Source organism: Vespa velutina, chromosome 5 (assembly GCF_912470025.1).
Source record: "Vespa velutina chromosome 5, iVesVel2.1, whole genome shotgun sequence".
Lineage (NCBI taxonomy): Eukaryota > Metazoa > Arthropoda > Insecta > Hymenoptera > Vespidae > Vespa > Vespa velutina.
In genome coordinates this window covers 775,001-785,000 of record NC_062192.1, presented here as the reverse complement: position 1 = coordinate 785,000, position 10,000 = coordinate 775,001, and the positions used below count along the sequence as shown (strand labels likewise).

The following is a 10,000-nucleotide window of genomic DNA, read 5'->3' as shown; positions in this document are numbered from 1 at the left end:
ATTTCATCGAAAAATCTTTTTGTGAAAGACTTGAAAAAGAAAGATAGTTATAGAAAGATAGTGAGATATTTGAGATAGTGGAGGAATATGGCAAAGATCGAGTGCAATTAAAAAATTTCATTGTACGGTACCAACATTTCTTCGAAGATATAGAAGAAAACGGATTGTGGTAGCGTACATTCCAATATATCGTTTTTATCCGTCATCTGTCTTCGCATTAAGGCGAGTAGAATGTGCTTTACGGATAGTAGAAATGAATCGTGGAAAAATGCCAAATGTTCGTTTCTACTGCAATTTGCAATCTTCGATACTTTTAGAGAGAAGGTTCGATTCGGACTTTCTCTAAAATTCCCGCAAATTCTGTTTGCGGTTGCTCGCGTCAAGGGAAGGAAAATAAAAAAAGAAAAGAACAAGAAATGAGGAAAAAGAAGAAAAGAAAATGAAAAGAAAGAGAAAAGAAGAATAACGTCGGATAGTTCTCAGATGTTCTCATTATATTTTCTATCGGTTATCAAGAGACGATGAGAATGTAGGCGGATATTTTCAAATATTCCACGAGCTTATTAATCATTAATACGATTCAACGAAATTTCTTTTTGTTGGTATGTCGCAATGCGCGAATTTTCTCGCAAAAATTCGTCGAAGAAAATTTCTTCCGCTTCAACTATTTCTTATTCTTTAACTATTATTCTCGAAGACACTAGGATGCAAATATAAGACAATCTCAAGAAGGAAGACAATTTTTGTCGAAGTAACGAATGCTCTCTCAAAGACCCTCGAATATCAGAAGACCGGGACTTAAATATATGCGGCGAATTTCAATGTAAGAAGAGCGAAAGATGGGGCGGCATATTGTTCGAACATGTACCTGCTAACTCCCCAACTCTTTCTCTTCAAACACGCCGCCGAAGTAGGTATGTACCAAAGTTACATAGAGAGAATATCGTCGATGTTCTATATACTGCCGTCTCACCCAATATTCTTGAGTCACTTTCATGGTAAATATTCTTTGGTCCAATTCTATACTTTAATAAATTTTTGGGGGAATCGTTTCATTCGAAGTAAATACGTTCTATATAACAGAAGACATTACGGAAATGATTATTTAAACATCTTACAAACATTTTTTTTTTTTATATATTTGTTATTATACGTATTTATACAACATTAGGATAAATGTTGATTTTATGTTAAAGAAATGTTCACGTTCGTTTCTTTTCTTTTTTTTTTTTTTTTCTCCTTTTAAATCTTCTGTCGTGATGTTCGAAAAAGATTTGATATTACGATTAAAACACAGAATATATGGTGTTAGGCCGTTTATTTTACTCTCCTTAATTCGATAGCGGTTTATTGAAGCGAGACTAGTATTTCGGCAGTATCTACAGTAATACGCTCGAAGAGAGAACGCTTGTGCTGAATTTTGTTTTTGGTGTTGTGTTGGAAGGTTTCGCGGATATTCGCAGCCCGGTTCTAAATACATATGCATCGCAAAAGGCACGCATTTAGGAAGTTCGTGTATGTGTGCTTGCACCCGAACTTTGCAAGTCAAATCAACGAAGCGTTACCTAATTGTTGGCTGGAAGTCGAATTCGTCCACTCGAAAGCGCGACGCCTAGCCGCTGTGAAAGCGTTTACGTTCAAACCTTTCCAACATTCAAACTTATCTCCTCGTTATATTTTCATTATAACGACGAAGAACGTTGTTAAACGAAAATACAAATTATGAGAACGTAAGGTAAAATTATGAGAACAATTTAGAAATGCGAATTATTCGCGAACGTATATAGATTCATTTGAATCTGATAAATTAAGATTAAAATGAAAAAAAAAAAGGAAAGAAAAAAAAGAAAAATTGAGAAAATTGTTAAGTCTGAAGAAAATAGAAAAAGAAGAATAAAAAAAGGTATATATATATATGTATATATGTATATGTTAGGCATTTATTTATGTATATATCCAAATGAATACGGAAAATAAAAGAGGAGGAATAAATAGAGAATATAGAAAGAAAGGATTTCAAGAGTTACGCGTCGGTAAAGGTGAAAATAACTAGAGAAAGGGAAATGGAAGAAGATTGGATATGCAAATAAATCAGTATTTCGATTGAAGCTAGAAGATTTGAGAATTGAAATTTAGAACGTTTATCTCGCGTTTCGATATTTTCATATATTAACTTAAATTTTATTTTGTAATAAATATTATATACAAAGAGCCATACTCGATACGAAACGAGATAAAGGAAAAAAAAAAAGAAAGAAAGAAGAAAAGAAAAAATGAAAAAAAGAAAAAGAGAAAGCATTTTTTTTTCTTTTTCGTTCTACTTTTATTTTCCTTTCCAGCATCTGATCTCTATCACGTTATCTCTTGACACTTTTTCGTTCCGCACTTGCTTTTTTTGTGACATTAATACACGAAAAGTATCTACTCAAACGATGGGACATCTTTGTTTCTTTTTTATATCAGAGAATATTCTCTCTCTCTCTCTCTCTCTCTCTCCCTCCCTATTTCTCTGTAATAGGAAGATGTAAACGTGCATAATCTTCTTGAACTGGTCGATCCAGCTGTACTTTCATCACTAATCTCGATGAGGATCTAGGAGACTGACTGCGTTTCATTCTATTCCATCGATCGGTGAGTCTTCATCCACATTCTTCTCTTTCTTTTTTTTTTCTTTTTTTCTTTTTATTTCCTCTTTTGTAATAATTTTTTTTTTTGAAAGTTCTTATCACACGAGGAATAAATAATAAAAGGATATTTAATATAGCTTCCTCGTTCTCCTCTTGTCCTTTTAGTTGATTATAATAAATATTATATGATCATGGAACAATCTAGAAAATTAAAATAGCGTAATTGCTAAAACATTTTGACAATGGACTGAAATAAATCGATAGGATCGATCGTATCCGTAGATATAAAATTTTGTTCCTTGTCGTTTTCCTTCTATGGCATTCTTACAAGATAAATAAATTCTCGGTAGTAAATCCCATTGGTTTCGCTTTGAATTAATCTCCTGTAAAACGGTCTATCATGATCAAAGACATTTCAGTTCTTTTCAGATTATTCGCATTTGATGTCGAAGAATCACATAAAAGATTTACGATATTTATCTATCAGACTTAAAACTTCGACGTTGAATTTCAAACTTATCTTCGTATATTTATTTCCATTGGTTTTTTTCTCATTTTCTACTTCTTTTTTCTTTTCTTCCTTTCTTCTTTTTTTTTTTTTTTTTTTTTTTATTATTATCGATCGGATGAATTTTATGCTAAAAAAAAGTATTTGAAAAGTCAACGAGTTAATTACCAGTAGGAGAAAAAAGTTTTTCGTTAAACATTTTTGCCAACTTCAACAAAATTCGAAGGACTTTTTTTTCGAATTGCGAGGATTTCATGCAGATGGCCGATCTGCGTATTGCATGTACATATCGAACAGATGGTAGAGATAGGAGGCAGTGGTTATTTCACGCAAAGTTGAACAGAAATATCCACATGATTCGCTGCTTTCTAGGTAAAACCGATCCTGTTGCGCTTTGAACGTGATAGTACAGATATCGCCCTTAGCCTTTGGGCATTCTTAGTGCGAATAATTTTCAGTCGGCCAAGGGGTTAAGTGTTCTACGGGAGGAGGATTTGATAAGAAGCTTTGAGATTCCATCGAAGTAGTAGTATATTCTTTCATACATTCGTCGCATAAAACTTTCCCCATTTTCCTTTCGTTCTTCGGAAGTACAAAAGGACAAAAAAACAAATGAACATCGCATGGCATACGATAGTTTCAACGAATTTATTCTACTCATGGAAAAAGTAGAATGGCGAGTGTAGTTGTAATTTCGAATTGTCGGTAACGCGATATAAACTCGAATGCAATTTAGCTGAACTGCTTTGTCCTTAAATTCCCTTGATACCTATATCAAAGTCTACGCACATACATATGTACGTATGCATGTATGTATATATGTATGTATGTATATACGAGTATATATGTATTTCTATCTATATATTTATCTTTGTTATTACGGTTCGCTCGACAGAGTCGACCCTGTGAATATTTGAAATTCGAAGTAGCCTGGGCTCGATCGTTTTCTGGCGAGAGTTCAAAGCGCACATCGAATCGGTTTCTTCAAATTTTGATCGTTCCGCGATATACTTTTATTTTCTTTTTTTTTTCTTTTTTTTCTTTCTCGAAATTACTTCTATTTATTTTATAATCAATGGTAGATCTTTATCGGTGTAACGAGATATGCTTTTATCGCAAACACCTTGCGGTATTTTTCGCTTTATTGGGCGACAGGCTTGTAATCGATTTTTCTCCCTGTAGAATTTAACGTAAAGATTTCATCTAAGCCACGTGAAATTTCATTATGGTTGTGCATTATGGGTTCGATAGTTACGATAAAAGGTTCGTACTTACCGAAACGGACGTATGGCGTACATATTGTGTGTGTACGTAATACATACATATATATATATATATATATATATGTTATATATACACACACACACACACACATATATATATATATATATGTATGAACTTTTAAATATAAATGTGATTGGATGAAAGAGAAAAGAATAAAGAGAACAAGAACTCCCGAGTTCATATTACTCCACTCACGTCAGTCGTATGCATGTGAAATAAATTTCAATTCATCGCAAGGAAGGTTTCGGAAGCCAATTAGTGGCTTGATTGTAAACCGAAAGGTGATTTACATCGATCGACTTCTCTATCGATTTGTCTATCGGTATATATAACCCCATACCTGATGGTTATTACCATCTTGAATACTTCTTTGTCTTATTCCCAATGATAATAATTCATCTCGCAGTATCTCTGCTTTATAATTAGTTTTTGGCCTCAACCTCGTAATTTCTTTTTAGAAGGAGCTCGTTAAGTAAGCGAACGACTTTGTCTAATTGTTTAACGATTCGTAGACATTTTCTCCTTAATGCGATCTCGAATACCCACTGTGTTAAGTACGTTTTGCTTCGAGTTTGTCTTACGATAAAGAACATGGGGAGGATGCTTGGAATTACACTACGGGGAAACACAATTTCTTTTTTTCTTTGCTGTTTTCTTTTTTTCTGCACAAAAGTACCATCATGTATTAGGTACTTTTTGCGAAAATATTCACGATACGTTACTCGTTTTTCCTGGGCGCACTATAAAAAGAACATCCTTTATCTGCCTTCTTCCTTTTATTTGTTTCTTTATCGTAAAAGATTTGTCAACGTAAAAATGTTACTTTAAATTAACCATTTGCATCACCGGCGTAAAACATATTTGGCATTTGATATAGTATAGAATGATCTTGTTAATGATTACGTATTAATTTCTATTTACGACACCAACTATTTTGATAACAATAGATAGCTATAAATCAATAAATGTATACGGGCAGAGTATTCGTAAGACATAGCGGATTGTTACAATTGATCTGGGAAACCATCGTGTACGGAAATTAAAAAAGAAGATTACGAGTGGAGCCAAAGACGCCGTAAGACGATGCGTATACTTCGAGAGTAAATAAGATGATCTATGTTTGTTAGCATCGAATACAATTCTGTTTACTCCGATTAAATACATTCGTTTGTTGGAGATGAATCATTTCGGAATGGAATGAAAATATTTTCTTCGTTTTTGGGTTCTTTATTTATTTAGTTTTAATTTCGAAATATAAATTGAATTCTATTCTATTATTTATTATATTTTTTAGAACCCGACCATTCATTGAAACAATGCTAATTTATCAATGATCCATTCGTCGACCGTGAAATTTATAAATATATATATATATATATATATATATATATATATATATGTGGTAACTCCATATCTAACGGAAGTCGATAGAAATGAAATCGTTGGATACGTATTGCACGCAATCTGCGTTTGCCACTAAGAAGCGTACGTTTGTGTTGTATAATTTTAATATTGAAAAGTACTGATATGCTTTTGCTAGCGTATACTGGAACTGCCTACGCGTTATGCATAGATTTCCATATTTGAAAGTTAACGTGAACGTGACTGGGGTCGTTAATACTTATATTATGAAAGCATGAGTTGATGCGAGAAAAGGATGAGAAACAGCAGCAGCAGCAGCAGTAGCAGTAGCAGTACTACCAATAACCTTGATCCTTTGGGTATTTATAGAATATTCGAACGAAAATCTCTGCCCTGTCTGGCTTTTCTCGCTTCAATGGATCGCAACAAGGATTTGCTCTCTCTCTCTCTCTCTCTCTGTTTCATCGTTTTTTAAACGTTATCTCGAAATTTCTCATCATTTTCAATAGTATCCTATAAGTCGAAAATATATATTATATTTTCTGGAAAGAATAATATAGTTTCGTTTCTAATGGATCAGTTCGATCAGTTCGTTTTGATAGAAATTTTTATTTACTATTTGAAAGGCATACTTCACTTTTGGCTTTATCTTTTTGACGCGATCTTAATATACGACGAGGAAGTTTCATCAATCAGTAGCACAGTAGATGATGGTTCTCTGTATATTAAGAAGCGGTCAAGGCTACGTCGCGATATTGACAATCCGTCGAGTAGAACGGGTCATCTATGAATAACGCTCTAAATTTTGGTCCCCTTTAAGATTTATTCCGGCCAGTTTCGGCGTCTTAAAGGGATTTACAACGGGTTACGATAGCTTAAATTTATTATGCGACATTGTTCTCTCGTTCATCCCCTACTCCCTCCCCACTCCTATTTCTATCCTACCTAAGAAATATTTATCTTTCTTAACTTTCTCTTCCTATTTCTCTTTCCAAATATTAATGCGTCAAATGAGAAAATATGCGTCAGATATTTCTTTTCTTTCTTTCTTTCTTCTTTTTTTTTTTCCATCCGACGGAATCTCTTCGATTAATCGATTATATACCATCGTCGATTCTTTTAACTGTCTTCTTTATTTCACTTTCTCTCATTACTTTTTCTTTTCTCATTTCCATCAATAACGTAGCTCGTTAAAAGGCTCTTGGATGTTCGCAATTACTTATACAGAAGGTAAAGATTTGTATCAGGCAAAGTTGGCTAACTGGTGCAATTTTGTAGTTTACACAAACAACCCAATATTTATTCGAGCGTATTTGATCCTCTTTGTATACGAGCTCTTCCTCCCTTCCCCTCCCCTCCACCCACTCTCTCTCTCTCTCTCTCTCTCTCTCTAGGGACTATCCGAATTACACGGTTATTAACGAGCTAGATACGTATGTATCTTCTTTTTGTAACGTACTTGGGAGTGTGCACGTAATTCGAGCTTCGAGTTGGATCGACTGAAATAAGAAAATAAAGAATAGGGAGAAGAAGGATTTTTGATCTTTTTAAGAATGATAAGTCTTTTATCCTTTTGCAGAAAAAAAAACCTCACGGTAAAAGACAATTTGTTGACAAATTTTCTTGGTTTGCGAACACGAAAAGCACGTAAAGCGTGTCACTAACCCCAAGTAGAATCGGAATTATCGTTTGATCAAGCTTCAAATAACAACGACATGAGACGTCAGGATACTTCGCATCGCGTTACATCATAAAATATTTGCTCCCGGGAAATAAAAACGAGTTGTAAAAATCGATTTAGACTCGCGTGACCGACATTCTATGAATCCCGCGAGCGGATGTATATATAATCTTAACCCTTGCGCCTGTTATGGAAATTTCATTGGGTACCGATACAATGTCGCTGATCGAATATGTATGACACATATTTGTAAATAAAATTGCTTGAATATGCTGAGTTGGTCGTTTTACTAAAGTCATTTTATAACTATCGAGTTTAGAGCAACAAATAGTTTAGATATGTAGTGCAATGAAATGTTCTTGTCAAAGGAGACAGAGAGAGAGAGAGAGAGAGACAGAGAGAGAGAGAGAGAGAAATATATAGAACATATTACTACGTAAATTGTCTTCCCTTTTGATTCTCCTCTTTGTTAGATTAGTGCTTCGATGGCGGTCAATGAGATCGTTCATACAATTACGGCGACTTTGAACGGCTTAACATCGAGTTAGAAAGGCATTAGAGCGCAGAGTTATCGCGATCAGATCGTGTCGATTATAATGCTTTGTCACCTCGCGGGCCGAAGGATGTGATCCCGGTGCAATTGCGGTGGCGTCTATCCCATTGAAGTGCTTAGACGTGGTCTTACCGCAATTGCCCACCTTATGTGTGAGCGTGTGTGTGCGTGCGCGCTTACAAGCTTAGGGTCGATAAATTAGAAATGAGGTCAGACGAAAAGTTGTCATAGAACGAGTGAACGAGAGAGGAGAAATTTTAGCTTTTCCACGAGTGCTCGACCAAATGATGTCTTACTTCAAACTTTTAATCACACCCCTTTTTTACGATCCAACTTTCTTCCTGCGAATTGAAATCTTTGTTTTTAAGTTGGTACACATCATTTTGCAATTTTGAAAGACGAGTTATACGAGTGAGAGAAAGAGAGAAATATAGCAGCTAACACATTATTTTCTTTAGAATCTAGTCGAATTTGTCAATTCGTGATATCTCGTCGTTTTTATTTCTTTCGTCACTTTTGACGCGACTCCAAATGTGTATCCACTATATAAGTTTTAATACAAGTAGTCGAGTGTCACGCGAACGTAGTAAACTGTAGCGTAACTGTAGTGTAGTAAGCTGTTTGCTAGTATCACGAGCAGTAGTGTCAATGTGCGAATTATTTAACGATATCATATAGCGAATTTTAAATTTCCTCAGATAGATCCTTAAAAGTATTTTCAACTCTAAAACGCAACGAAAGGTACTGCGATCGATCGATTATATTCTCTTGAGAGATTCTCCACGATGGGCTTACTTCTCCCTATAATTGCGTTCCAGCAATCATTTCCAGTGAATATTTGCATTTATCCGAAAGTCCAAAGTTTCTTGTAATTGTATTGATAAGTTCGAGTGTTCCATCATTACTGGCTCCTTGCTTATTCCAAATGCTATTATTCGAATTATGTCGAATGTTGGGCGTTGATTGATTTTACATTTCAATCGAAAGACTGAATAAAGAGGGATGTTATAAAGAGAGAGAGAGAGAGAGAAAGAGAGCGAAAAAAATTTCAAGAAGAGAAATGAAATCGAATTTGCGTAGATTAAGTGATCTATATACGTGCCTTGTTATTCCGGACCATTTGTCTTATGGGACAGCAGTAGAAGTTTTTTGATCCTGTTAAGGACACTTACTATACGTCTCATTTCAACTCGGTTCTCATCCTTCGTATAACGTCGACTCTGAACTCTTTTTTCTTTTTTTTTCTCCCTCGAGGAAGCTACGTTTCACCGATGAGAGAAAAAACAAGAAAAAAGAAAGACAAAAAAAAAAAAGAAAAGAAAAAAGAAATGAAAGTTGTATTATATCAATCGGAGAATATTATTATTCTCTATTCATTCATAAACTACCTTCATTCAGCCGTTGGAAGCTTAAAGAGATCGCGGACAAAGCTGACTTTGGACGTATACAAATGGTCACCTTCTAACAAGCGAGTGCAACGTTGTGTGCCGTAACAAACGATTCGTTCGCGGACGGTTAAGTTAAGTTTCTTCGTCTGGATTCATGCCAAAAGCATTTCAACGTGCCGGAGTGAAACGCGTTTTCGTCTATTAGCAAGGAGAACCTTCACCATCTGGACTCATCGATCGTACGTATGAAACGACAGGACGTATTATCTGCCATTTTTTTTTTCTTTTTTCTATTTTTTTATTTTTATTTTTTTTTTTTTTTTTTTTAATAAATAAAATTTCGTTTCAAATGCTCGTAGTCACATTCGAAATTTCATATTCTTTATTTCCAATTTTTTTTTCTTCTTTTCCTCCCTTTGCTATCCTTTTTTCATCTCTTTGCGATGACAAAATATATAGATTGAATTTCGGTTAGCGACACGATGCGAAAGCCGAAGGACACAGTAAATGTATAACGTTTTGGTTCAATGAGCATGTCTGATCTAGTTGATCAGTATTGTAATGTCAGTATTGTTATATTGCGACGTAAGCTTTGAT

At 34.6% G+C, this 10,000-nt stretch overlaps 1 protein-coding gene across 5 annotated transcripts in view; it reads left to right on the top strand.

Annotated features, from left to right (window-relative positions):
• Window positions 1-10,000, top strand: part of LOC124949489 (synaptotagmin-7) — a 112,048-nt gene that overhangs the window by 2,363 nt on the left and 99,685 nt on the right. For 2 of the 5 annotated variants that reach the window (XM_047494603.1, XM_047494600.1), the window contains exon 3: window positions 2,519-2,631. The exons of 1 other annotated variant lie outside the window; for it this stretch is intronic. The gene's annotated coding sequence lies outside the window, so the exon portion shown is untranslated. Of the gene's footprint in view, window positions 915-1,444; window positions 1,904-2,518; window positions 2,632-9,473; window positions 9,643-10,000 lie in introns of those variants that run through there. 2 more of the 5 variants (XM_047494602.1, XM_047494601.1) reach the window with 2 other exon arrangements.